This window comes from Triturus cristatus, chromosome 6 (genome assembly GCF_964204655.1).
Source record: "Triturus cristatus chromosome 6, aTriCri1.1, whole genome shotgun sequence".
In the NCBI taxonomy this organism is placed as follows: domain Eukaryota; kingdom Metazoa; phylum Chordata; class Amphibia; order Caudata; family Salamandridae; genus Triturus; species Triturus cristatus.
In genome coordinates, this window is record NC_140589.1 from 1,198,974,033 (window position 1) to 1,199,001,672 (window position 27,640).

The 27,640-nt window shown below is 46.6% G+C and overlaps 1 long non-coding RNA gene across 2 annotated transcripts in view; it reads left to right on the forward strand.

Moving 5' to 3' along the window:
* Positions 1-27,640, forward strand: part of LOC146821165 (uncharacterized) — a 150,510-nt gene that overhangs the window by 28,985 nt on the left and 93,885 nt on the right. For both annotated transcript variants that reach the window (XR_014962670.1, XR_014962669.1), the window contains exon 2: positions 26,515-26,604. This is a non-coding gene — a long non-coding RNA (uncharacterized LOC146821165). The remainder of the gene's footprint in view (positions 1-26,514; positions 26,605-27,640) is intronic.

Consider the following 27,640-nt stretch of genomic DNA (forward strand, 5'->3'; position numbering starts at 1 on the left):
ATACTGATTTCGGTATTACCGAAATCGCTATTACCGATTTCGCTAATACCGAACTCGCTTTTTGCTAATCGGTGTTTGCTCTACTCGCTAATGTGGAATCGGTCAATAATAGCGATTTTTAAGGAATCGCTCATTTTTACAGAATCTGTTGATGCATTCTGAAATGCGAATCCTTAATACCGATTCCTTATTTCTCGCTATTAAGGAATCGCTTTTCACAATGTTGATGCATGTGCACCTATGTTCTTTAGAAGACCACAAAGCCTTTTTCAACCACAAACCACTAAGTTCTTGGTCAGACTACAATGTCTTTTGTAACCAGACAGCTGTGCTGTCTGGCAAGCTGGGCCTAAAAAGTGATAGGCAAATGTTTGAGTTTTGATGGCATAAAATATTTTCCCAAGATTACACAATGTAAGCAGTGAAGCTGCGATTTATACAGGTGTTTTGGTTTCACTTTGAACAAATTAGACAGGAAAATATTATCTTTTTGACTTTCCATATGTTAAGAATCTGTTTTTATCTCTGTGCCTTTTTTTGCAGTTTTTACATTTTATTTGTTTTATTTAATTGAAAGGTTTTATATAGTGCTAGCTAAACCCGAGGGTATCAGAGCGCTTTACATCGACAATGAAAATAAACCGGAAAACAACAATAACAATAGATGAAGCAAATTAAACAAATGGTCATACAAAAATAAAGGCATAATTAAGATTACATATTGAGCAGAGTGCATATAGTGTAAACAGAAAACAAATTGAGAGGACCAGAATGTAGTTATAAATAGTAATTTTACAGTATGCCAAGGAGGACTTAGTGTACATAGTAGGGGGGGAGAGTATGGTGAGGCGAGACTATGGGTCTAATTACCCCAAAATTGAGTGAGAAGGTGAATTTTAAGGTTTCTTTTGAAACTGTCATAGGAGGGGTTGCATCGAAGGTCTTTGGGGAGGGCGTTCCAGATGGTTGGGGCCTTGCCGGAGAAGGAGCGGGATTTCGAGGCGTTTCTTTTTAGAAGAGGGGGTATGAGAAGAAGAGTGTTGGTGCTTCTCAGCGTTCGGGTACCGCCAGCTTTTTTGAGTTTAGTTGTGAGGTAGGTTGGAGTGTTCTGATACAGGGCTTTGTGTGTAATACATGCAATTTTGTAGGAGGATCTGCCTTCGATGGGGAGCCATTTGAGGGTCTTGTAAGCAGGGGAGATGCGGTCAAGACGTTTACAGTTGGTTGTTAGTCTAGTTGCGAGGTTGAGGATGGATTTGATGGGGGCAAGGTGGATTTTGGGAGTACCAGAGAGAAGGGCATTCCCGTAATCAATTTTGGATAGGACCAGAAATTGGATAATTAGTTTGAAGTCGTCAGCTGGAATAAAAGGTTTGATTTTTTTGAGATGCCGGAGTGTGGAGAGTGCACTTTTTGCTGAGTTCTTTACATGGGAGTTGAGTGTGAGTTTATTGGTGATGGTGATGCCGAGTGATCTGACAGATTCGGCGAGGGAGAGAGAGCAGTTTACATAGCGTGAACTCGACCCAAAGGCCAAATTGGAGGGCTTTTCATGATTGTGACAAGTTAGCCTGGTATATGATGTCCACTAATTAAAGTGGGCACCTTGCACCAGTCCAAACAACCCTTATGGTGAATTAAGAGGTCAAAGGTAACCTTAAAAAGCTATCCAAGTGGTAGCTGTGGAAAGCAGCCTTCAGGCTTAGTCTTGAAGGAATGTTAAGCAGCTTGCTTTACCAGAATGCAGCCTTATTGCATTGGTTAAATGAAAGGAGAACCACACAGTGGTTATAAGAATATATATTTTTATTATAACACCTTAAATACCTCACAGTTTCTGCTATATGCAGATTAACACAAAGCAAACAATACTGTAGCACATAAATAATTGTAAGTAGCATTAATACACAGTGGGCTCCTGGGGGAGACCAAGCCATATACTAAAATAGTGGTATAAGACCCACGACTTGAGTCAAGACAGTGTCTAGAGTGTGCAGAATCACTGGGACCCCCAGGAACCATCCAAGGTGAGTAAGTAGGGACCCCACGAAGGACCGGTGCAGTGTGAGAACTAGACTGCGTGATGCGTGCAATTCAATGGGAGAGTTGTGGTTGCAGTTTTACAGTTTAAGGATCCTTCCCAGTGGATTACGAGGAAACCCTTTCGAACATAGAAGGTTGGAGAGCCACCCCACCCGAGGATACCGAAGTACCAGAGTTATCTATCCCAGGGAAGCCAGGTGCATAGGTCTGAAGTGGCATCGGAAACCGCCGTCGTTCTCAATGAGAGTCTTCAAAGAAATGCCACTGGTGGAAAGAAGAAAAGTGTCCAGTGGAATCCATAGGTGGATTTGTGATGGAAATAACCTTAAAGCAGAGGGGACAGTGTCTGGGTCTCTCAAGAGTGACCAGGGGCTCAGTAGACAAATGCCCACCGATGTCGGGTGCTTCAGGTGTGAAGAAGGAGACCTTGACTCTTCAGCAGCAGGGACCAGGAGAAGTCAAGGACGGCCAGGAGCTGGATATGAGCTGTCCCACAAAGGATGTGAGTGCTGAGGGGCCGGTGTCTGGTGGGTGCACCCACAAGCCTTGGCAATGGTAACCCATGGAGAAGGTCAAGAAAGGGTACGGTCTGGCCCAGCAAGGACCATGGGACTCACCACTGCAAGGAGTCAGGGCAGGCCTGGATAAACCAGGGGAGCCAAAGAAAATCAGGATTGTCCCTCAAATGGACCCACAGGCGAGAAGGCCAAAGTCCTTCGTACAAAATGTGTACAGAGGTTGGGGCCTTTTGACAGCCCAATGCACATAGTTGGGAACACCAACAAGCATATGCACTGGCAAAAGTATGCAGTGCACAGGGGTTCGGGTTATGCAATCCCTATGAGGGATACTGGCATCAAACTTGGTGAGAGGGCAGCTCAACCTCAACGATTGTAGAAACCCACCTCCTGTGTTACTGCAGCCTTTGGAGTCCGCAGAAGCTCAGGATCAGCAGACCAGTCAGTTGCGTTACGGTGCTTACAAATGCAGGGGAGTGACTCCTTCACCCCAAGGAAGATACTTCAGTCGTCCTTGATGCTCCACATGTCATGAATCAGGTATCGCGCGCCTGCATTGCCTACGATCCCCAGAATACCCGGGGATAGCGTGGGCAGAGCCGCGAGCATAAAAAAGACGCGAAGCACACAGGACGCTGTGCGTAATTCCTGATTGGCGAGTTTTGTCTTTTCCGAAACCTGCTCCGAGGAGTACGGAGCCGTACCAGTGGATGATTGACTGGTGCCTGTTGGGAGAACGAAATCCTCCGGTCATTTTGAAGAAACCCCCCCTCCCCCGCCAGCAGTGGTAATGCTCGTCTAAGTCGCCTGCTCAGCTGATACGAGCGGAGGTAGACGCGTATCACCAAGGACTTCGGGGAAAGCCAGAGCCGCGTTCGGCGCTTCGGGACCGGAGCGATAACGCCAGGTATTTCCCGCCTAAGTCTCTCCCTCGGACTGGAGGCCTTTCTCCCTGCAAGCCACCACGGTCTTTGGTGGGGCAGGGAGCGCTGTTGCCTTGGCGCTAAGCAGGGAATTCTGCTTGTGCCGTCCACTCTTCCACCACATCCTTCAGTGGGGGAGCATTGTTGGTTTACTTATGAGTACTTGGGTCCAAGGTGTGGTGTATTCAAACACAAAGGATAAGTAGCTCAAAAGACAACTTATGAAATACTATGGACGTATAGTCTGATGGTATCTTTACCACATCTAGCCAGGTGAACAAGGTTGTTAGTATGGGTTCCCATGAACGATCGCCATTTCCTCACTTAGTGACCTACTGAGACTCTTCTGATTTGCCAAAGCGATACTATGGGGCTTTAAGGAGAAGCTCCGGGCGTTCATAAACATCCATGCAGTTCTTTACTCAGTATAGCAAGGAGGGTAGTGGTTGCCCGCTGTTCTTAGCTGATGTATGCATGTGAGGTACCTGATTCTGGTGGTATGATTATGATGCAATATTGCTGCTGGCAAATCGAAAACAAAACTCACCTAGCCATCAGCCTGTAGGAATTGTTGTCACTAGCGAGAATTGATGAGCGTAGAGTATATGCTTTAACGCTTCATTTGTGTTTGTATGTTTTGTTTCCTTTACAGGTTCTACTCCCCGCTGTTCCCTTCCTTCCCTTCCCTCGCTTGATTGCTCCAACCTTCCGTGCCATTAGTGCAGGAGTTGGGGACATCGAGAGGTGGACCCCCTATGGCATCGCTCGAATCCTGAGGAGTATCCGACTAGGGACGGAATCATCACAGAATTAGGCACCCACGTATTGAAACTCCTCCCGGTTTGGGGGGTGCTGTAGGGATGCAGTATGGAAGAGGTCTTGCAAGCACTCGCCGCAGTACAGCAGGAATTAGCAGCCTCTAGGGCTGAAACAGTGGCATTACGAGAGAAGGTAGACAGAATGTCGAGAAATCCTTTTGATGCAAGTATATGGGCTCTTCCCATCCAGGTCACCGTGCCTCTCCCCATTCCCCTAGCCAACCCTGAAAGATACTCCGGGATCCACAGAAGATACAGGTGTTTTTGACGCAAATATTGATGCATTTTTCTTGCAGGCCGTCCTTTTTCCCGACTAATCACTCTAGGGTGGCATTTGCTATCTCCTACTTAGCTGGCAACGCCGCCAATTGGGCAGTACCGTTGGTACGAAACAACGATCCTGTTTTATCCGACTGGGACGAGTTTAGGGCAGCTTTAGAAGGGGTGTTATAGGTGATAGGCGATCTACCACGTTTAGCGCGGACCGAGAGCTACTGGAGTTAAAACAAGGAAGAAACGAATTGGTGACTTATTTGACCTCTTTTAATCGCTTGGTAGCGGAGGCTGCATGGCCAGAAGAGAAGAGGATGTCTCTATTCTACCAGGGCCTCAGCTACGAGTTAAAAGATGTCATCGCCAGAATAGACCCACAACCCCGCACATGCACTGCTCTGGTTAGCCTGGCCTTAAGGCTGGATGGGCTCATAGCCGACAGGGGGGGTGACAGGTTCCGAGGAGAGAGGATCAGGAAGGAAACGACCGGTCTCGAAGCATCCCCAGAGCCCATGGAAGTGGGTGCTGTTCGTGCTCCTCTGTCACGGACGGAACGGGAGAGCAGAAGAATACAGGGGTTGTGTATGTATTGCGGGAAGAAGGGTCACTATGTCCGTGAATGCCCCGCTTGACCTAAAAAACCTGGGTGGTATAACAGGAACAAAAAGGCCATAGCCACCGTGGCAAGCCCAGACCTGTACCCAGTACCGTTGGGTAATCCCGTAGAAGCTGAGAACCAACACTGGAGGATCCCTTCTTTAGCTACTAACCAACAGAAAGACACAGAAAAACATATTGAGTTGGCTATGTGGATAGAGAACGGTCCGCAAACATATCAGATAAGGGCCATGTTGGATTCTGGGGCCACGGGTAACTTCATACACCGTGGTTTGGTGGAACAATTAGCCATAAGGAAGGTGTCGCGTGAGATCCCAGAAGAGGTGTTGGCGGTTGACGGTAAACCACTTACATCAGGGCTCCTCATTGAACAAACAGAGAAACTCAGGTTAGTGATCAGAATAGGAGGCATGCGCCACATAGAAACCTTGGCGTTGAATATCATAGAAGCCCCCCAGTACGAGGTTATCCTGGGGATGCCTTGGTTTAGCCTCCACAATCCCACAATCAATTGGAGAGAAAAAATCATACAGTTCCTGTCAGAGGCATGCCAGCAGCACCTTGTTCTCGGGGGGCTATGTGGATAGAGAACTGTCCGCAAACATATCAGATAAGGGCCATGTTGGATTCTGGGGCCACGGGTAACTTCATACACCGCGGTTTGGTGGAACAATTAGCCATAAGGAAGGTGTCGCGTGAGATCCCAGAAGAGGTGTTGGCGGTTGACGGTAAACCACTTACATCAGGGCTCCTCATTGAACAAAGAGAGAAACTCAGGTTAGTGATCAGAATAGGAGGCATGCGCCGCATACAAACCTTGGCGTTGAATATCATAGAAGCCCCCCACTACGAGGTTATCCTGGGGATGCCTTGGTTTAGCCTCCACAATCCCACCATCAATTGGAGAGAAAAAAACGTTCAGTTCCCGCCAGAGGCATGCCAGGAGCACCTTGTTCTCGGGGGGAGCTCTTGTGCGGCGGCTTTGGCCTGCCCGTTCGTAGCCGCTACCGCAGCGGAAAAAGAGATAAGCTTACCCAAACAATACTCCCCTTTTGCTGACGTATTCAGCAAATCCCAGGCCAAGTCGCTTCCTCCTCACCGGTCCTACGACTGCCAGATAGATCTGGTGGAGGGTGCTACCATCCCTATGTGTAGGGTCTACGCGCTCTCCGAGCCCGAGACTAAACACCTTCCAGAGTATCTGGACCACTTTTTGGAAATCGGATTCATCCGTCCTTCACGTTCTCCTGCGGCGTCCCCTTTGTTTTTTATAGCGAAGGCCAATGGGGCGTTGAGAGCCTGCTGTGATTACCGTATGCTGAACAAAAACACCGTCCGCAATAGGTATCCTTTGCCCCTTATTCCCGTCTTGTTGGATCAGGTACGTGAGGCAAAGGTTTATACGAGGTTCGATCTTAGGGGTGCGTACCACCTGGTACGCATACGCAAAGGGGACGAGTGGAAGACAGCGTTTAAGACCCACTACAGTGTTTTTGAATATCTGGTAATGCCGTTCGGGTTGTGCAACGCCCCGGTGGCGTTCCAGTATTTCCTGAATGATGTGTTAAAAGAGTATGTTGATAGAACAGTGGTCGTGTACATAGACGATATTTTGATTTATTCAGAGTCTGAGAGCAGCCACACAGAACACGTGTTACAGGTATTGAGGGCCTTGCGAGAGCATCGCTTGTTCTGCAAACTGAGCAAGTGTGAATTTGGGGTGTCTGAAGTGGAGTTTTTAGGGGTGATCCTCCGTCCTGAGGGTTTGAGTATGGCAGAGCATAAGATACAGGCAGTGCAGGAGTGGCCGATTCCCCGTAACGTCCGGGAAGTACAGTGCTTCCTGGGTTTTGCCAATTATTACAGGCACTTCATATAAGGGTTCTCGCAAAAGGCCCTACCGATCACTCGGCTTCTCAGAAAAGGTGTGTCTTTCGAATGGACCCCCGAAGCGGAAACGGCTTTTGGATACCTAAAAAAGCTTTTACCACAGCACCTGTGTTGCGACACCCACAGCTCGACACACCTTTCATAGTAGAGGCAGACGCCTCTAACGAGGCTATCAGGGCCATATTATCTCAACGGGACAAAGACACCGGGCAGCTCCACCCTGTAGCATATCTCTCCAGGAAGCTTCTTCCGGCGGAACGGAACTATACCATCGCCAAAAAATAGCTGCTATCTATAAAAAAGGCTTTTCAGGAGTGGCGTCCATACTTGTGGGGAGCTAGATTTCCAGTCACTGTTTACTCTAACCATCGGAACCTGCAGTATCTTCGAACGGCCAGACGCCTTTCCCCCAGACAAATGAGATGGATGCTCTTCTTCGAGGAGTATAACTTCGTCCTCACCTTCAGACCAGGAGCGGACAACCGTAAAGCGGATTCACTGTCCCGGGTGCTGACCACCGAGGCGGATGCCGAAGTATCAGAAGAGGCGATTGTACCTTCCTCCAAGGTAATCTGTGCATTACAGGCCGAGGACTACCTGAATAGCATCAAGAAAAACAAGAGCTCCGAAGCATGGAGCAGATGGGCAGAGAAAGAACCGGAGAGACTAATCAGGCATGGACTGCCTTTTCGGAGCCATAGATTGTTTCTGCCTACACCAGCCCTTAGAAAAAAGGCTTTTGCTTGGTGTCATGAACCACCGTTAGCAGGACACCCAGGCATACAAAAGACAACCCTCTTGGTGCAAAGACACTTCTGGTGGGCCTCCCTAGTCCCAGATGTAAAGAACTGGGTATCCAGATGTGAGGAGTGTGCAAGGGGAAAGACGGACACTTCAACAAAGAGGGGCAAGCTCGTTCCTTTGCCAACACCTCAGTCGCCGTGGCAGAACATTAGCCTGGATTTCATCACAGGACTCCCGATGGATCAGGGGTGTTCCGCCATCCTGGTGGTGATAGACTGCCTAACAAGTATGGGGCACTTCATTCCATGTAAGACTCTACCTACGGCTGGACAAACAGCACAATTGTTGCTACAACAAGTGGTGTGGATACACGGCATCCCGCAGGCCATAGTGTCGGACAGGGGGCCCCAATTTATAGCTCGCTTCTGGAAGGGATGGTGTAGTTCCATGCATATTGAGTCAGCGGTGTCGTCAAGTTTCCACCCACAGACTGATGGACAAACAGAACGGTTAAATCAAATGGTAAAGAAACACCTGAGGTGCTACGCGGAAGAGGCCCAAGACTCCTGGGTTGCCATGCTATGGATGGCTGAATTGGCATACAACAACGCGACGCACAGCTCCATAGGTGTCTCTCCCTTTTCAGCCAACTACGGCTACAATGCCCGGATTCTGCCTATCATCCTACCAAGGAGAACAAACAATCAGCTTCAGTACAGGCTCACATGCGAGCGTTACGTCAAGGGCACGCAAGGGTGAGGAAGCATCTGGCAAAGGCAAAACAGACCTACAAAAACTGGGCTGATAGGCACCGAGTAGAGGGCCCCCAGTGCAAGGAAGGGGATAAAGTATGGCTGTCCACGAAGAACATCCGCTTCAAGTTGCGTAGCGTGTTCAACCCCCGATATATAGGCCCCTATCGAGTGGGGAAGAGGATCAATCCAGTGGCTTACAAACTACGGCTTCCGGGCTCTCTTCGGATCCACCCTGTCTTCCACTGTAGCCTTTTGAAACCTGCCAGGGGGGGGTTGGGGAAGCCACCACCGGCCGTATCCACAGAAGAGGGACTGGAGTACGAGGTGCGACGCATTGTGGATGCCAAGTATCGGGCGAGAAACTTATGGTACTTAATATCCTGGAAGGGGTATACCTCGGAAGAAGATTTGTGGGTACCATGTGGCAACGTGCACGCCCTGGCCAGGGTTCGGGCGTTCTACCGCCGACACCCGGTCAAGCCCAGGTCTAGGAGGCGCCGGGACGGGGACCTACTGTCACGAATCAGGCATCGCGCGCCTGCATTACCTACGATCCCCAGAATACCCGGGGATAGCGTGGGCAGAGCCGCAAGCATGAAAAAGCCGCGACGCACACAGGACGATCTGCGTAATTCCTGATTGGCGAGTTTCGTCTTTTCCGAAACCTGCTCCGAGGAGTACGGAGCCGTACCAGTGGATTATTGACCGGTGCCTGTTGGGAGAACAAAATCCCCCGGTCATTTTGAAGAAACCACCCCCTCCGCCAGCAGTGGTAATGCTTGTCTAAGTCGCATGCTCACAAGCGGAGGTAGACGCGTATCACCAAGGACTTCGGGGAAAGCCAGAGCCGCGTTTGGCGCTTCGGGACTGGAGCGATAACACCAGTTATTTCCCGCCTAAGTCTGCCCCTCGGACTGGAGGCCTTTCTCCCAGCAAGCCGCCACGGTCTTTGGTGGGGCAGGGAGCGCTGTTGCCTTGGCGCTAAGCAGGGAATCCTGCTCGTGCCGTCTGCTCTTCCACCACATCCTTCTGTGGGGGAGCATTGTTGGTTTACTTATGAGCACTTGGGTCCAAGGTGTGGTGTATTCAACCACAAAGGATAAGTAGCTCAAAAGACATCTCATGAAATACTATGGACGTATAGTCTGATGGTATCTTTACCACGTCTAGCCAGGTGAACAAGGTTGTTAGTATGGGTTCCCATGAACGATCGCCATTTCCTCACTTAGTGACCTACTGAGACTCTTCTGATTTGCCAAAGCGAGACTATGGGGCTTTAAGGAGAGGCTCCGGGCGTTCATAAACATCCACGCAGTTCTTTACGGGGCACTCAGTAAAGCAAGGAGGGTAGTGGTTGCCCGCTGTTCTTAGCTGATGTATGCATGTGAGGTGCCTGATTCTGGTTGTATGATTATAATGCAATATTGCTGCTGGCAAATAGAAAACAAAACTCACGTAGCCATCAGTCTGTAGGAATTGTTGTCACTAGCGAGAATTGATGAGCGTAGAGTATATGCTTTAATGCTTCGTTTGTGTTTGTATGTTTTGTTTCCTTTACAGGTTCTACTCCCCGCTGTTCCCTTCCTTCCCTTCCCTCGCTTGATTGCTCCAACCTTCCGTGTCATTAGTGCAGGAGTTGGGGACGTCGAGAGGTGGACCCCCTATGGCATCACTCGAATCCTGAGGAGTATCGGACCTGGGACGGAATCGTCACACCACAGGTCCTGCACGGAGCCTGTATGTTGCACGGGCACAGACGAAGCTTTGGACGGAGAGGGAGACGAACTCGTGCCCAGTCAAAATCCAGCGAAGTCCAGAGTGTCCAGTCGGTCGAAGGTCAAAGGTTTCTTGGACAGAGTCTTGTCCACGTCGAATCTCAGGTCCTACAGCCAGGTAATCCCTTTTATAGCCACGGGAGAGGGTTGGACAGATTCAGAGGACCCTTCCAGGGGACGGTCAGGACAGTGGAGAGGTTACCCCCATGTCCTTTGTCCAGTTTACTGCTAGCGCAGGAGCCAACTGCTCCCAGAATTGGTTTGAGCGGGACTATGCACAGGGACACCAAATGTGCCCCTTGTGCAGACGTTCAGGCACTTTGGAAGTGCACCCACCCAGCTCCAATACACTAAATCCTGTCTGGGAAGTGGTCACACCTATTGTGCTGCCTTCCCCTGCTCGAGCTTGGCTCAGCAGCAGGAGGACAGAAATGTGTCTCTGGTCGGCAGCAACCATTTTGTGCTGTCCAGGTCGAGAAGGCTGGTACGGGAAGACCAGGGACCCACGAAGCTTGCTTCAGAAGGGTGGAATCATACCTCCCACACCGGTAACCATTATGGAGGTATGATTCCAAGGTGTTTGATACCAAACACAACATGGTTTGTTGCAGCCGTTTTCGTGATAGCATTTTACGCAAGTATATAATGCACTTCTACCTATATGTATGGCTGCGTCACCGACAACCCAGGAGAATGATCTCTGAAGGCTGGAGGGGTGCTATGCTCATGCATAGGCACCCTCTCACATAAAATCCAGCACCTTGCCTTCAGGATTGCTAAGGCCTTCTATTGGAGTGACTTATAGGTGTTTTGAATGTGGCTTCTCACCAATAAGCCACACCCAATCCCTGCACTCCCACCTGGGAGGCAAATATACTACTACACCTTTGAATAATATACACTTTTGAGCATGTCTTACCACCCCTGGCACAGCAAGACTGCAACACAAAACAAACAGCACCTTTTGAAAATGGGTTTTATTTAACAAAATGCAAAGACTCTATCACTTTTAGAATAAGGCTTGGGGTTTAATACATAATACTCTCTAAGCAAAGGCTATCTCAGATACTAAATGCATAAGATTCAAATATATGTAGCAAACTTATAATCTAAAGGCATGAATCAATAACTGATCAAACTATAATACTGATTAATAAACAAGCAATAACTGATATAAGATAAGGTACACTGGACGTCCTGCAAGAGATCAGAAAGATATACATGTATAGAGAGCAGAGGAGTACTCTGGATATGCACCTCCCACACCACAAAGAAAACACCTCCAATGATCAAAGAACCACACAACTCAATACATCACCTGGTGCATACACTGCCCACTTCTGACTGGGGGAATTACAGCCGGGGATCAGAGCTCAGCAAGCCAGGGTTCAATCTGAGATAGACACGTCTGCCCTCGCTCGGAATCCAAACTCCCAGTTTCTCAGCCTGCAACCCTCAGCTATAAACACACTAGAAGATTTGTGAAAGACCTCCTCCCACCGCCAGAGGAATTTTACCAGAACTGGCCAAGTTCCAAGCAAGCATCTCCATGGCAGTAAGGAGCTCTCAAGTCTCTTCCTCCATTCGCACTTCTTCCAGCCTCTGTCTTGACAAAGCTCTCACAAGGCCTTCCACAGTACACTAAACAAAAACAATCGCTCAGGAAAACACCAAGACCTTGAATGTGAATAACCCAAACAACTTGCAAGCACGGCTGTGCACTCAGCAGCAAGGCAGAGTCAGACATGAGGCCCTGTCAAAGGCAATAGTCCGCACCTATAATTCTCATCCACACAACTTACAAGCACCACTGTGCACACAGAAAAGTTTGAAGCAAGGTAAAGTCAGAAGGCAGAATGACATTAGACTACGTCAAAGCCAATAGGTCAAAGTCATAATTCACCTAACCCAAATAACATTATACACTTAATCCCTCAGTATACAACATTGAGCACATGTGTGCACCACCACCCACAAGACTGCACCTCAACATCCCATACCTTCTGTTCTTGGAAAGACTATTCCACTAAAAGACAGAAGATAAGCAGGCATATGCAAACCCATCCTACATTAAGGCTAAGGTAACATAACACACTTAAGTCAGTACAAAATGGTGGTGGTTGAGGGTCATCATAGGGTGTCAGACCACAAAAGTGGCTCATTCACCACAATAGGTTATAAGCGTAGTGACCTATAGATATAGTAAACCTATATCTAAAGTTAGTGGTGCATACAATGGCAGACCTGTAGTTCCATTTTGCATGGCCTCTCATGGGTAACATAATACATGCTTCATCCCATGTAAGGCCTCCGGGGTACCTATGCCCTGGGTCCATGTGTACCATATACAAGGGACTTATAAGTGTACCCCAGTATCCAATCTGGAGTGTACATAAATCCATGCCATTATATTTTAGGGAGAAAGCAGATAAAATCGGGTCCTGATAAGCAGGATCCCAGTCTGACTACTCAAAAACAGTGTAACATCAAGCAAAAAGTGGGGGTAACCATGAGAAGCAGATCCTACTTTCCTACACAGAGCGCCAGGTGCTGCATTATAAAACAAGTTGTGCGATACATGCTGTAATCCTCGGTGGGAGGGCATCGGTGCCTGTCTGCTTGGTAAATAAGGATTGCTGGCTGCTCGTCCCCCATACAGCTGACTGGTTACCTATTTTAACTCTGGCATGCCACAGGGATCACGTAGTGCCAGTGGAGGTATATTGTGCTTGTGACTTGAGAGACTGATTACCTCCTGTTCGGTCTGCCATGAGAAAGAGCCGCTCATGCACTGGTTCGTGGAGAATCTGCACTCTGCAGTCTTGAAGGGGCAAATGGGAGGGTTCCGAACTGATGTGTTGCATGTTTAACAAATCGTGTGATCTGCGCTCTCATTTCCACCATTTCTGATTCAATTCTTTATGCTGCTTAAACGTGTTGTGATTTGGATGTCTGTATTGATAAAACAATGAACAGCGGGAGGGAGTTGTTTTTTTTAACAATCGTCTTATGTTAAATACTCTATTTGAGAACCCCTTCACAAATTTAGGGTATAATTCAACTAGGCCAAGGAATGACCTCACTTCATCTTTGCTAGTAGGGTGTAGGGCTTTTTAGATGACTTTCACCAATGATGGTTTGGTGGTGACACCTTCTCCACATACAACGTGGCCAAGGTAAGTCACAAACTGCACCGCAAACTTACACTTCAAATTCTCAACAGTCTAATCACTCCCTCTTAGAATACATAGGACCTCTGCCAAAATCTTGTCATGTTCTTGCCTGTCCTTGCCAAACACTAAAATATCATCCTGAAAACATCAGACGTTCTTGGGTTTTCCCCCAAAAAGTGGTACATGAGTCTTTTAAAAATGGCAGCAGATGATGCCAACGCAAAGGGCATTCTTTTGTACTGAAAACACTCTATAGGGGTGATAAAAGCTGTATATTGTTTACTCTCTTCACTCAACTGGATTTGGTGATAAGCTGCAGAGAGATCGACCATGAAGAACCAACTTGCATTTTTCAATAAGGCTAACAGTTCTGAGATTTTTGGAAGTGGAAATTTATCCACCACAATTTTATTTTTCAAATGTTGAATGTTAGTGCACAACCTAATCTTACCATTGATCCGTCTTGCTACCACAACAAGAGAAAACTACTCAGAGGATTCAAAGGGCTCAATAATATATGCATTGGTACTTTTTTTCTAAATCCTTCTCCATCTTCTCCCTAAGTAAAATTGGAATGTTTCTTACTTTGGAACATTCATCCTTTTTTAAAACTATGAGATGTTCAGAATTTTAATGTTTCCCTATTATACCACTAAATACATTTGGGAAGTTTTCTAACATTTTAGCTCCAATAACTTCACATTCATCCATTACTTTGACAGGTTCAGGGTTATTGGGGTCTAACTCTCCTTGATCCTTCCATCCCAGCACTAAAGTACCTTTCTTTGATATATACAATTTCTTTTCGGAATCTTTATTCTTACATCTGAGCACCAAGGGTCTATAACCAACTATATCTATCTTTCCACTCAAAAATCTTTCAGGGTGAACATCAGTTTCCAGTAGCTTCTCCCTAAACTTTTAAACAAATTTCGTCCTTCATATATCTTAATCTACATTAGTATATGGGGACCCTGTGATTGTATACATTTGCACTTCCAGTCCCTAAATAGTCATTAGACACAAAGGTTTCTTCCTTTCAAACCCAACCTTGTCACTGATATACAGAATAAACAGCCCTTTAGATTCAAAACTCTAAGCCTAATTTTTCAGAATCATAAATGGTGAGTGCCTTCACTATGCCTTCATCATCACTGGAACTACACTCATCCACACACTTCATTTGCCTTTCTTTTTCTTACAAACCTTGTCAAAATGGCGTAGCACTCCACAAGCTGAGCATTTCTGTTTGCTTGCAGGGCCAAATTTACTAGACGCAAGATGTGAACTGCTATCGAAGCAAGATGTGAACTGCTATCAAAGCAATAACACCTAAGGGTAATTTTTTTGCAGATTCATGACTTTTAGTATTCTCTTTCTGAGATTTACTGAACTCTTTACCCTTAATTTCAATTAATATCTCTTCCGAAGCATCTTTGGACTTGTCTTTAAGGTCATAGCACTGTGATTTGACAATTCCGCCTTTCTCACAGTGGGTAGAATATCTTTTCGGTCTGCATCCCCATTGATCCATAACCTTTCCTGGATAGTTGGATCCCACGTATGCTTGACTACTTGGTCTCTAATAAGCTGCTCCTGTTAATGATCAAATTTGCAGTCCCCAGCAAGTTCCCTAGGAGCCACAACATACGCATCCACAGATTCATTTATCTCCTGTTTCCTCCGAAAACTATACCTCACAATTCCCATACATAACTTTGGTGCAAAATAATTTTTAAAATCTTTGAGAGCCTCTTCTAAAACATTCACATCCCTGCCCCAGGTGTTTTGCTCATTTGTTCATAAAACCTTAAATGCTCTGGCCCCGCAGAATGTAAGAATATCTTCTTTTTTCCATTTCAGAGCCATATTTCCATCTTTGTTATTAGTTTCAAGGAAATTTAGGAAGTAAGCTTTCCACTCAACCCACTTCACATATGGGTTTCCTCCAGCAGAAAAAAATGTTTGAGATGGTTGAAGTGAGAACTTTTGTATTGCCATGGTATAACCTTTTAAAATCACAGCAACCCTTCTTCACCCGGGTTGAGACTAGTTTGCCTACAAGAACAAATCATTTGAGCCCGCCGGCCCTCTTCCTGTGCCCCCTGGGATTATATCTAGGCACCAGAAGGAAGGAGGCACTAGTAGAGACTACCGGGGCCCCTAGACTCCCCAGCCGGAGTGCCGAGAGAAGTAGCGAGAAGCAGAGCTGTGGAGCGCAGCCGGCAGCACATGGCTCATCCCCAGAATGGGCAAAGAGCAGATCCCGCATTGAAGAGGAGGACACCGGAGTGGGCCGCAGAGCTAGGGGTGTGGGACGCCCCCACCGCGATGCTGACCCTCCAGTCCAAAGGGAAAAGAGCAGCGACCGCGACTCATCAATTGCACCCAGGTCTGGGAGCATGGAGCGGTGGAGCTCCAAAGGCACACAAGAGACCTGTAGTGAGCACCAGGCTGCAGGCGGGCCTAGCATTGAGGCCTACAGCATGTGGCTCATCCCCAGCATGGGGCGGAGTCTACCTGCGGCAAAGTCTGTGCCCTCGTGCGGGCAGAGGGTCCGGAGGCACGAGACGAGGCCCCCCTCCAGCAACAATTGCCTTCCAGGCAGATGGGCAGACGACAGAAAGATGCAGCGACCAAGGCCAACCAAACGCACCCAGGCCCTGGATGGTAGAGCGGTCGAGCTCCGGGACAGGCTAAGGACTTGTGGTACACATCTGCCTGCCAGGGGACCCCCCTTGTCCCTAGAGACTGCTAAACAGAGTGGCGACCTCTGGCAATGACAGTCTGGACAGTGACACGACGCACAATGCCCGTAGAGACAGAGGTAGGCCCAGATCGCCATTTTCATAGAGCTTTGGGAAGAGCTGAGGACTAGACATGGGTGCTGCCCCCTCACCTCCTACATGAGCCCAACAATAGCCAGTCCATTACAATTCTGGCTGAGGTGGGAGTAGGGGACCAACACGATAAGCGGCGGATGGCCTCAGCCGGAGAAGGGGGCTCTACGTCATGCAAGAGGCCACATATACTCCTGGTCAGAATTTGCAAACGGGGTACAGGCAGATGAACCATCACAGTGGTCAGGACCTACCCTGCAGGAGACACCTAACAACATAGACAGAACTCAGAGATTCGGCTGTGCCTGGGGTGGAGATGCTCTGACATGCCTGTACTGGAAAAGGGGTCCTGATGGACACCTTTAAAGCACCCTAAGCGGTATAGCAAACTAAAACGCACCAGAGCCCTCCCCAGAGAGTTACCAGAACTAGGACGTGGGGGAGGGATAGCATCTATGTGCAGGCCCCGGGACTCGGCCCTCTGCCTGGATTGTGGGACCACAGCGATTAACGTACATGGCGATAACCAATGCATTAAACCTGGACATCATGGCAGTGAACAGGACAAAAAAAGAGCGATCCCTCAAAGAAATGTTTGGAAAATCAGGCAGCTCCGGGACAGATGATAAAGCCACATACCTAAAACCGGACACCTGGCAGGACTCTAATGATGGAGAGGGCCCAATCACCAAAGCATACCTGGAATCACTGTTCTGCTCCTTGAGCAGAGATCTGCAGGTGATGTAAACAGAAATTGCGTCCGAACTTCGGGCACAGGGAGGAGTCTACCTGCGGCAAAGTCAATGCGGGCGGAGGGTCCGGAGGCGTGGGACGAGGGCCCCCTCCAGCAAAGATTGCCTTCTGGGCGGAGGGGCAGACGACAGAAAGAAGCAGAGACCAAGGCCCACTGAACACACCCAGGCCCTGGATCGCAGAATGGTCAAGCTCCAGGGCAGGCTAAGGACTCATGGTACGCATCTGGCTGTTGGTCCTGGCATTGGTCCTAGATACTGCCAAAATGAGTGGCGGCCCCTGGCAACGACAGTCTGGAATGTGAGATGATGCACAAGGCCCGTTGAGACAGAGGAAGGCCCAGATTGCCATTTTCACATGGTCACATGGCTTTGGGAAGATCTGAGGGCTAGACATGGGTGCCGCCCCCTCACCTCCTACATGAGCCCAACTGTAGCCAGTCCATTACGCAATTTGGGCTGAGGTGGGGGTAGGGGCCTGTAACGATAAGCGGCCGGATGGCCTCAGCCAGAGAAGGGGGCTCTACGTCAGGCAGGAGGCCGCATATACTCCTGGCCAGAATCTGCAAATGGGGTGCAGGCGGATGAACCATCACAGTGGTAGGGACTTGCCCTGTGGGAGACACCTAACAACATAGGCAGAACTTAGAGATTCGGCTGTGCCTGGGGTGGGAAGGGTGGCTCTCACATGCCTGTACTGGACGAGGGGTCCTGATGGACACTGCTAAAGTACCCTAAGCTGTATAGTAACCTGAAATGCGACAGATCACCCCCCCAGAAATTTATCAGAACTAGAACACAGGGGAAGGATAGCATTCACATAAAGGCTCCGGGACTCGGTCCTCTGACTGGATTGTGGGACCACAGCGATTAACGTGCATGGCGATAACCACTGCATTAAACCTAGATATCATGACGGTGAACAGGACAAAAAAAGAGCGATCCCTCAAAGAAATGTTCAGAAAATCAGGCAGCTCCGGGACAGATGATAAAGCCACAAACCAAGGGCCAGAGACCCAGATGGACTCTGATGATGGAGAGGGCCCACTCACCTAAGCATACCTGGAATTACTGTTCTCCTCCTTGAGCACAGATCTGGAGGTGATGTAAACAGAAATTGCATCCGAACTTCGGGAGGTACGATGTGATATGGACGAGGTGGGTGAGAGAGTGGCTGAGCTTGAGGACAGAGAGTCTGGCCAGGTGGAGGAGGTAGCTTGGCTTTAAAAAGAGGTCCTATGGTTAAAAGACCAACAATTGGACCTTCAGGCACACAATGAAGACCTAGAGAACAGATCTAGGAGGAATAACATATGAATTAGAGGGGTGCCAACCAAAGCATAAGGCCCCAAACTACGCAAGTACATCATGGATCTCCGCTGTCAAGTCTCGGGCCTCCCGGAGACCTCTCCACTACAGTTAGACTGGGTTTATAGAGTGGGTCATGAAAGACTATTGAAAGAATCCCCGACAGATATACTCGTTTGTGTGCATGATTTCCAGATTAAAGAAGATATCCTTAGAAAGCCAGAGACTCTCATACAGTTAACTTCAAAGGCCACTCCCGACCTTTTTCCAAGATCTCTCCAGGATTACTTTCCAGAAACGCAAGCTCCACCGCCGGTGCTCAAGAGCGCCGGCGTATTGATGGACAATAGAAAACTATATAAGTGAGGCTCTGGTGGACACTGAGAACTTGTCTATTTTCCTATCTTTTGCCCCTATTTTGTTGTTCATTATGCACCCCTTTAGTAGAGTGGTTGCTGAGGAAGAGCAGCCAGTGATTCACATTACTCAGCACAATGCAGTATGGACCCGTAAACAAAAGTTAATATGTATTGCTTTTGTGATTTTTCTGTTAATAATGTTAGGGGGGATATCATGGGTTTAGGAAAGTGATCAAAGTATACCTGTACAGAGTAAAGATAACATTGTTCCTCAAGTCTGAAAGAAAAGGGTAGCCCCAAGCAAAGTGTTTCTAGATACACATAAAAGGTTCTTTGGAGAAGTGACTGCTTGTTACCCCACTGAATCTGTCACTAGTCTATGGACAAATGCAAAAACAACAATAGATGGACAGAATGCAGAACAATGTCATACATTCACCCCAGTACAGAGATCTGGGCCTAAATCCATTGTTTTTTTGCTCACCATGCCTTTCCAGTTTGAACCCAGCCATAAGCAAATCAGTCTTGACCCTGTGCCTCATGGGAACAGTCCAGCCCGAACTGCCAAGCCAGGTCATCCCTGGACTGGAAACAAGCATCCTAGGACCGGTTTCGGGGTTTCACCCCTCTTCAGCCAGGATAGCTTGATTCCAATGGCATGGAGAGCACGGGACCCACGTCTGGGCATACCCTTCCCACTCGGTGTGACAAATGCAAAAACAACAATTGATGGACAGAATGCAGAACCCCGAAACCGGTCCTAGGATGCTTGGTTCTAGTCCAGTGAGGACTGTTGTTTTCTTCTCCTATCTATTGATGCTGCAGAAAAGTTCTTCAACTGGGTCCATCGGACATATCTCCATGCAGTTCTTGCATGCTTTGGCTTGGGACCGAGGTTTTGTAAATGGATCCAGTGCAGTTATGCTTCCCCCAAAGCCATGGTACGGGTAAATGGGCTCTTATATTGTCCCTTTCCAATAGCTGCCCCCTGTCACCCTTGTTATTTTCCCTTTACATGGAGCCATTTGCGGATTGTATATGCAATAACCCACAAATAACAGGCACCCGTATGGGGGCAGGGAACATAAAACAATGCTATACACAGATGATGTACTTTTAATACTGTCAAACCATCCTGCATCTTTGCCAGCAGTGATGGAGGAACTTGCGGCGTTTGTGGGAACCTGCGGTTACACGACCAATCCTAAGAAGTCTTCAATCCTCAACTTGACCTTTCCCGAGGTTGACCAAGTACAGCTTGAATCTGGGTTCCCATTTACATGGGTTATACAGGGGATAAGCTACTTGGGTCTAAGAAAACACCCTACACCAGACTGTATGGTGGCACATAACTACATAAACATACTGACTGTTGCACAGACGGAACTCTCCAGGGGGAAGAGTTATGGCCTTTCATGGTTGTGTTACTTGGCAGTGGTCAAGATGAAACTCCTGCCAAAAATCCTATATGTAATGCAAACAGTGCCTCTCCAACCCCCACTGCGGATGCACAAGAAGTTGCAGATTTGATTTGGGATAGCAAAAAGGTGTGGATGGTTAAACCACAGGTGTATCTTTCACAAGCAGAGGACATCTTAGGGGTCCCTAATCTACAGTGCTGCTACCAGGCAGTGCAGCTGTGATGCATAGTGGAGTGGTCGCGGCCTAGCACTTAAAAAGATTGGTGCTTCATTGACCAGGCAGGCATCCCAATCTAGAAGGTTCAATGGTTATCAAAGTCACACTGCCCTGGGGGAGTATACATCTCTCCAGTGTTGTGAGCCAACATTGGAGTGTGGGACAAAGTGCAGCTTTGACAGGGACTATCCCCCCTCTTTCTCCCCAGACACTGATAATAGGGAACCCAGATTTCCCCCGGTACAATGTGGTTCTGCGTTTGCTGTATGACAGGACGCCAACTGCAAACGGATAGGTGACCTGTTTGACGTTGATGGCCTAATGGACTTTCCACAGACTTAGTTGATGTTTGGGATCCCATCCTCAACCCGCTGGCAATACATGGCTGTTTGCCACTGGCTGACGCAACCCTGGCTTCATCCCCATGCTAGCCAACCCCTCACCCCATTTGAGAAAGGGCTTCTTACTCGTTCTTCTGACAAGCGCATCCTTTCAGAAATGTACACTTTCCTCACCACCCAGCCGAAACCATCAAAGATGCCCACTCAGCGTATGTGGGAGGGGGAATGTAAACGCACCTTTACAGATAAGTAGTGGTGCAATATCCTTCTGCCGGGCCCGTGCATCTTCCTGTAATACTTCCAGTGAAGAGATGTTCTTGAAGATCACCCACTATTGATACTTCACTCCAGTCAGGGTTGCCCAGTGGAATAAGAGTAAAGATAGTGCATGCTGGCAACACTGTGGGCAGACAGGCACTCTTACATATTCGCTTTGGCAATGTCCCAAACTATGTTCATTTTGGAATGAGGTACTGGCTGCTGTGAACAACAGGTTCCCCAGCTATGTTTTACTGGGCCTTTCCACTCCCTTGACATATCCTTAGAACTCTATTCGGGGACGGGCTAGCACCTTAACACTGGGAGCCGCTAAACAGGTCTTACTTTCCAGGTGGGGCACCGATGTGATCCCCACACACCTTAATTGGCTACATAAACTCTGGGAACTGTTGAGAATGGAGAAGCTGACAGCTGTGGCGACCAATTCCCTGCCTCTATTCAACAAGACCTGGGGGTCCGTTTTCTGCTAGATGAATTCAGAGAATTATCCTGCCCATTATACTTGCGGATCCTCAGACTAACTCACCAAGATCAAGGCTCTTCCTCACTAAGGGCCTCATGTAGGTAGCCCAATACCGGTCGGTAACGGCCGATTTTCGGTAAATATACCGTTACCGACCGATATTTAGGCTTTTGAGATGTAGGGGGATCATTTCTGTATTCGGTAATTTACCGAATCGGTAAAATTACCGAATCGGTAATTTTACCGATTCGGTAAATACCGAATACAGAAATGAGATGTAGGGGGACTGTGTGGTGGGTGTGGGGATTCGTTATTTACCACCAACTAATAGTTGGTGGTAAATGACGAATATGTGTGAAAATGCATTTTTGTGCACTGTGAGGTGTGCAATGTGGCAGACATACATGCCCCTAGGGCATGTATGTGCGCCACATGTGCACACATGGACGAATCAGGGGTGCAACAGGGTGTCAATGTGACACCCTGCCACCCTTGAATGTGCTCCTCCCATTACCGAATCGGTATTTACCGATTCGGTAATGAGGCATACCTTCCCATTGATTCAATCAATGGGAAGGTATGCCTCATTACCGAATCGGTAAATACCGATTCGGTAATTACTGACTTACTCCGATTCGGTAACATTTACCGAATTATTACCTACATACACTTTACCGATTCTTAAATACCGAATCGATATAATTCGGTATTTTAGAATCGGTAAAGTGTATGCCACCTACATATGGCCCTAAGTACCTGATGGCCATCTTAGTTATTCATGCTTCTTGGATATCACTACTCTTTGATTGGTGTCTTGTGCCTTCCCCCCAGGTTGTTCCTGATACTGTCCACTGCCTCACCTCTTCATTGTTTGTTTTACCTTGTTCCTGTTTCTTAGCTCAAAGGCAACTGACAGTGAAATTCACCCCACCAGCTATTGAATGTAGGTGGGCTCATGTTGTATCTATGTTTACACTTTTGATACTAATAAAGAGATCTTAAACCTAAAAACATTTTTTTATTTTTATCAAATATTTAGTTCATTTCTGAAGGACGATTGTTGCTAAATGCAGTGCATATATGTTTGTATATGATATTTGAGTAGTGAGATCCTAGCCAATAGTGGGGCAAGAGCTACAGGGTCAAAGGCACGCATGCAATCAGCGATTGATAGGAGCAGTAGCAGGCTTGTGGATGGCCAATGCATTATAATGTAGTTGTCTCTAAAGGGGCACATCCAACTCTTTCCTTGATACGAGAATTATTGAAGCTATCCTGCTGGAAATGGTTATGTTGTTCCAGATCCTGGGTGCATAGATGGACTAGCCCTGAGGCTTTTATTTTTTATTTTTTATAGTTTTTAATCTCCATCCCGAGTAACAGGAATAAGACTTTACAGTAAGGTGGACCTAAGGGCTCATTACGTCTTTGGCGTTCGTACAGTGGAGGCACCAACACGTCATCTGCTGTAGAACCCCCAAAGCCGTGGTGCGCCCGGCAGATTAGGAGTTCAATCCTGGGCTCTGACAGCGGTGGTCTGTTAGGCTTATACAAGACCACCGCTGTCAGAGCGCCGACTGCACCTTCCTGCATGGTGTGACATACATGCCACACTGTGCAGGAACTGGGAGTGCAAATCCAGGAGGGCTATGCATGTGGCCCCTGCATGCACCTACAGGCAAACGAGCGTCAGGGGACCCTATTAGGGCCCCCTTTTGTTGCCTCTCCTGAACCCTTTTCATGGCAGGCTCACCACACTGAAAAAGGCGTAGAAAGCCAACTCGTAATATGCTCTGCAGTGCCGCAGTGGTATCACCAGCATATTACAGCTCCCTGACAGCTGCACAATGCTGTGGGATCCTAGATCCCTGGCGGATGCAGCTGTTCGACCACCACAGTTGTAATACTGCGGAGTTAGCCAGCAGTGTGGCGGAGGTCGGACCACAACTGCATGTACGGAGGTCCTATGGACCACCGTACTCGTAATAAGGCCTTTAGTCATTTTGAGACCTCTGGAGGACCAGAACAAGGTATCAAGACTTGTAGAAGATATAATCTCAGCAACCATCTATTACCTATTTATCATGCTGAGAGCTTTTTGAAGTGAGGTTGAAGATTACCTCAAGACTGCTGAAAAGAAGTATTCATAGTCAGATACAGAATTCTGTCTTGACAAGCTGGAAGACTTTAAGAGTGAACAAAGTAACTATGTTTGAAGGTAAAACCTATAACCGGGACAAGGTGGCAAGGTAACCATAGCAGCTGAGAGACCTCAGAGGATACAGAATATGCCTTAGTCTCATTTTGAGCTATTGGTGTCAAAACTGAAGGGAATTCAAAATCAACATTTTCCAACTTCAAGGGACCCTTACCAACTACAGCACCCTACCTTGCTCCACTAGAGAAGTTTGACACTAGTACTAACTAGTACCAAAATACTGTTCAAAATTTATGATCACTATTTTGTGACTCGTGGTAATTTGCATAACGATGTATATGCTAATAGGTCAGTACGCGAATTACTGATTTCTAGTGTGCCACAATTCAACCTACCTCTTGAATATTAGTTAGGTAGGTCACAAATTGTGACCCACTTGGAAGTACAGCCATCACAGGGATGGTGGCATGCTGCGGTGAACAGACCACCACGTCTGTGATTGCTTTTAAATAAAGCATTTTTTTGTTTAAATGCCACCCAATTTCCTTAAATGAAAAAGGGATGCAGAAAAAAAAATGCAAAGTGTAAGTTTCATATTTTAAGAGTAGGCAGTGGCTACGCTTAAAAATGTTTTTGTCAGAAGTCACAAAAGAGAAGGGGTTCCTCAGGCAGATTGCGACCGCAAAAAGGCTTTGTACATCTGACCCTAAGTGACTAATTTAGCTCTTGCTGGAATGTACTTCATTCTGCCAGGACAGTGGAGGAATATACTTTGCTGCCCTATTGGCCTACAGCCTACCATGTTTAGAGATCTCTACCAGCCTGGTGAACAGCTCTATGCCATCGGGAGGTGCTGGTATGGCGTCTCCTTTGAAAGGCACTGAAGCTTTGCTGTGCAGGCACCGTCTTCAGTGCATTCGCAAGCAAAGTTTTTTCTTTTCCTGAAACAAACTCCCAAAGCAGGAGTTTGTTTTAAAAAATTAAGATATATAAATGTCCTTGACATAATGGGAGTTTTACCCAGCATGTGCGGTTATATATTTGTTTTCCTTTTTGGTGCTGCCATGTTATCTCTGCTGGCCCCAAACAGGAAAAAATATATATCGCAACATCTGGTCTAAATAGGTTGTTTATTCTGATGTGCTATGACTGGTAGCCCAGTGTGAATCAGGCCTTTGGTGTATGATATCAATTAACAGAAACATAATGATTTGTCAGACTCTTAACAGAGCGGGTGAACCAAGAGTTTAGTGCACAGGGTACTCTTCCACATTTCAAATGGAGTGCCCTGTTTGCTAAATTCACAATAAAGCCTTTAGTTTCAAGGTATAACTTTTAACCGGTGTTACCAGTTGAACTTACCATCACAGTTGGCCAAATATTGTGCCAATGTTCCCATCAACATCAACAATTGACTTTAATTACAATGTTATGTTTAGTGTTTCATTTTCCTTATTATTTTTCTCTATTTTCTCAATTATTTTGGGTATTTTAATGTGTTGTTTCTTTACTTTTATGTTGTTTGGTACTGCTTGATCCTAATAAAAATATCTCTGCTAAAAGTGTGCTTTTCATGCTGTTGCTAGCAGAGGTTGAGCAGAGTTTTTCCAGCAAACTCTATTCTGACCTGTCAAGATATTGCATTATATTAGTTAGTGTGATCCCTCTTCCCATATAAAAATAGAAACACTCACAAGAAGGATGTCAAGTTTTGTTGTCATTGAGTTTGAGCTCATTAATTTTTATTTTAGCTTCAATCTCACTAGTACAGTTGAACACATGGCTATGTCACAAAGTAAGTCCTGGAGATACATAGCTTTAGAGAGCAACATACCAAGAGATTCATTTCCTTAGAGTCTAAATAAAAACAGAAGTAAAGAAACATTCTAGATATAAATGAGCCCTCCTTTAGATTATCAGTAGAAGGAAACAGTGGTCTCAAATAGCAAAGCACATGGTCGCAAAGCTTGACGTAAATGACATGGTCTGTCAATGGCAGGAAACTGAGGTTCATAATACACTAATATTCATAAACTTTTAACACATTCATTTCAGACATTGCTTGTTTTGTTTTGTCTAGTGAGGAAGTGAGACCCCATGCTGATCTAGAGACTCCCCACTTTTGTGAAACAGTTTTCTCACCCTTTTCTTTTTCGTTATGCTTCCACCTCCATCTGCCGCAGTCTCCTGTTTAGCCATTATGCATGAGCAAGCCAAATAACGGATAAATCAAGTGCAAGTTGCACTTGTTTGCCTCAAGCCTATGGGTTAATTCCTTTTTAAATATGGCCAACACAATCCACGGCAAGCAAAAAACAAAGACAGCAGAAATACTCTGCATGATCAATTATAATTGCAGAAACACCAGAATGTTGGATACCTACATGCAAAATGTTAATGGGGTTTGCAGTCTCAGGCACTGATTTGGAGTTGGAAAGTAATACAAAAGGTTCCAAATTGTGGCTTTGCAATCTCTCCAGGGACAATCAGTCAGAATCTGAAGCAACAACAATGGCTCCTCATCTAGAGGCAGTAGTCCACCCTCAGATACTCCAGCATGATTGCCACAGCCCCTGGATAAAGGATTTTAAAAGCCACCAATTAGAGGAAAGCATGTAAGTAGAACTATGGGCCAGTTGATTGAGATCAGGTCTTTCAGTGTGGAGGGGGGGCACACAAAGACCAAAATATGACTCTTAGAGCTGTTACAGGGGACTTTGTCAACTGTCCCTCTTTTTTAAAGTTGTTACTGGAAAAATGTCTTTATTTCTAAACAAAACGTGCAGTATTGGTATGTGTATAATATGCAAGGCATGGTTATAAATGTATTTTTGTCTTCTTTTAAGGAGCATATTTACAAATTGATGAAAAGTGATTCCAATCCTCGTTTTTTACGATCCAGTGCCTACCAAGATCTGCTACAGGCAAAAAGAAAGGTATTGTCCAACCTGCCTTTTTTTTATTAGCGCTTAGCAATAGTATGCTCCCCAGTGAACTTAGTCTGCTCCCTGTCATCGGTCTAGATGCTGACAGTAATATGGTAGGTCCATAGATGACTTTATGCAGACTGTCATTCTAAGTTACATTGAAGGTCATTTTATAGCCTTATGGCCTGCTGTAGTGGGCTATACAACCATTAAATGCCCAATCCAGCGTTCGCCGAGGGCCTTTGTCAAAGGAGCGGGACTCTAATGCCGGTATAGCCCAGCTACAGAGGGCTGGAAGGCTATTAGAAAATTCCGCTGCTAGAGGGCAGAATGTTCTAACAAAAAAAAAAAAGGCCTCACAGATCCCGAGGGGATTGAAATCCCCTCGGGCTTTGTGAGGCCTTTGTTCATAGCAACAACTACATTGGAATGTTGGAGCTCCGGGCTTCTACCGCCCATTAGAAGCCCGGAGCACTCCATTGTTTTCAGTGGAACTCCCAACATTTCAATGTTCTAATAATAGTTGATTTATTTTATTTTTCCTTGCAGTTGACTTTACCGCATAAAAAGAGAAGAGAATGGGCATGAAATAAATTAACATATGGATTGAAAAGAACGTGAATGTTTGTAACTCATATGATTCAAATTTAGTCACCCTTTTAAAAGTATGTTATTTGAGCCTTTTAATACCAGCAGATGTTTCAAAACCTTTAACGCTGCTCATCATCTTTGCAAGAGCATCCCATTAAACAGTGTATCTATTCTTTAACTACCTACTGAGAAACAGGGCCACCATCGAAGGGAACATTGACATACAATATGTACATGACTTTCCTTAACTATAGTCAATGAACTGCAGATCCCACTTAAAGATTTGTCAAACAAAGTTTAAACCGTTCTGGTTCAGACCAAAGAGATATCATTCACAGGAGGAGTGCAGAAATGTACATATGTTTGATTAGCAATGTTGTTCTTTGGGTATCAATAATACCATGTTTCTCCCACAGCACATGTCCCTCAGGAATACTGCATCAGCATTCCTGCA